We start from the raw sequence: 2,500 nt of genomic DNA on the forward strand, positions 1-2,500 counted from the left end.
AGGTAACTGTTGAATGGATTTACTTGTATAGATATTGCATAGAATACACCAAAATGTATCACTAACTTTTGACTAACAAAGTGTACCTTTACTAAGGTAGTGTCTAGTCTGGTGTACTAATCAAAGTGTACACTCCGTTGGCATTAATAATAGCCAGTTGCAGTTCTACAGATTCATTCCCGGGATGAGATGAGGTCCAGAATTGCCCATGAGCTCTATGAGCCCCATGCATGCAAAAGTTGATGTCTGCTCCTGTTAATCCATACAATGCTGGATGATATACATATCATTTGAAAGAGTAGAATGTACACTTTCCAACGATGTATGGCACTGGCTTGCACACTAAAACATTGCTGAGACAATGGATTGTGCATTCATAAGTAGGTTCATTCTGATGGCTAGAAAATCATGCAGCTACTTTGACTTGAATTTGTGGACGAGGTGGCAACTCAACAAATGTCATACACCTACCATTGGAAAGGGCAGACACTGAGATTTCCAATAGTTCCAAGCATTATCTGATAAACCAAAGAAATGTCTGTAGAAAAATTGACTAAAACATGTATTTCTATGTAATAAATGGGTGAAAAGCTTGGTTAGATTTCACTCTTCTGTCCAGTTTAACCAATTTTACGGGTAATCAAACCTTTTTTCACCTGTGGCTGTTCAGTACTTTCCATTATTCCATTTCAAGCTATTTAAAAGATGTTTGCGACTTGAATTGCAAACAAATAACTGGAAAAATGAAGGTGACCCCAAACTTATGAACGGTAGTGTACATCGGTGGTCCCTGGGCAGGGAGCATAACACAAGCACAATCCAATAACATACAGTACTAAAGTGGTCTTTATAAACATAGTTCGGGATGAAACCCATGGAGTGATTGACAGCTGTCAATACCTGCTCCCACCTTCACACATCCTTTATAGCTACGGAGTCCTTTTCACTGCAGCACCGAGCTACAATCCCTCTGTACACATAAGGAGTGGGAGCAGATCTCATCTACAGGGGGGGAATACGTACAAATAGACAGGCAGGCAGGGCCTCGGGTAGACATACAGTACACTTGCTGGCTTTGCTGAAGTAGGCTACACAGCAACAGCATAGAAGAGCCTTCGAGCAGGGCTCAAGGCTACGTACTCTCTCTCTCTCTCTCTCAAGGTTCAGATTATCCTAAGGTGCTGGTTACGCAAATGTGAACATATTTAAATACGGATATTTTTTTTCCATTTACATTTGAAAAAAGGGCCTTTTAGCCCCAAATGGGATGTTTTTAAGATTGATCTCGAAATGCACATTTTAAAACTCCAAAACACTAAAACCAATATGTTTTCAAAAATATGCACATACATGTAAAGAGCTTCTAAGAGCAGCGCTCAGGGCTGCATATGAAGTACTCCAAATAGAATAGAGACTGAGGCTGGAATAATGTAACCGCATGGGCAGACTGATGTGACATGGCAGACACGGCTCAGCACACAAGCAGAGACAGATCACCACAACCACAACCACAGCAGCATTCATCTTCATGATTGGGGCGTGTGTGTATGTATGCTGTAGAATCAGAACAACAGGCATGGTAAATGCTAAATGCTAAATGGTAAATGGACTGCATTTGTATAGCGCCTTTCCACTCCTTTGAGCACTCAAAGCGCTTCACATTGTATGCCTCACATTCACCCATTCACCCATTCACACACCGGTGGCCGTGGCTGCCACGCAGGGTACCACCCTGCCACCAGGAGCAACTTGGGGTTAAGTATCTTGCTCAAGGACACAACGATGGAGTCTGGCCAAGCGGGGCTCAAACCTGCAAACTTTGAGTTGCCGAAAGGCTCCTCTACCACCTGAGCTACCACCGCCCACGTGTTTGAATTAATTCGAATTTTATTGGGGAGGGATATATTGGTTGGATCTGTGTATTTGGGTGGGGTTAGGGGGCTTGTTGGCTCTGACAGTAGCATGGTCATATACACTCGGAATAGCGCCATCACTCTCGACACACATATATGCTACATATACACTACAGGCATTTACGGTATGCTATATACAACCACAGGACAGAGACAAGAGACTGTGATCTGACATAGCATACACACAGACCTACGCCTCTCACATAACGCGGCCACTGCACAATTATGTGGTCAGGATAGCTGCAGACAAACCCACATGCATATGTATACACTTACACACAGACATAACATAAACATTTGAATACACTACATAAATTTACTTAAATGTGCAAATATCTATATGGTATACATGCACATATTGTATTGTCTACACATATGCAATCATCCTATTTATTAATACTGTCACATAATGCCTACGTCAACGCCTCCCCCCGCCCCCTTCTCTCTCTCTCTCTCTCTCTCTCTCTCTCTCTCTCTCTCTCTGATAACAGATCCGGTCCGTGGGAAATGCTTTTTTTAATCTGCCGCGTTTCATAGCCATTTCCATTACAACTGCCTGTGATGTCATAAAAAGGGGATTTCTGCTC

General features: G+C 42.6%; 1 protein-coding gene across 1 annotated transcript in view; it reads right to left on the reverse strand.

The window, feature by feature from the left end:
* The window catches only part of chst15 (carbohydrate (N-acetylgalactosamine 4-sulfate 6-O) sulfotransferase 15), an 88,220-nt gene that overhangs the window by 13,955 nt on the left and 71,765 nt on the right, over window positions 1-2,500 (reverse strand). The gene's annotated exons all lie outside the window — the stretch shown is intronic.

Source organism: Engraulis encrasicolus, chromosome 24, assembly GCF_034702125.1.
Source record: "Engraulis encrasicolus isolate BLACKSEA-1 chromosome 24, IST_EnEncr_1.0, whole genome shotgun sequence".
NCBI lineage: Eukaryota > Metazoa > Chordata > Actinopteri > Clupeiformes > Engraulidae > Engraulis > Engraulis encrasicolus.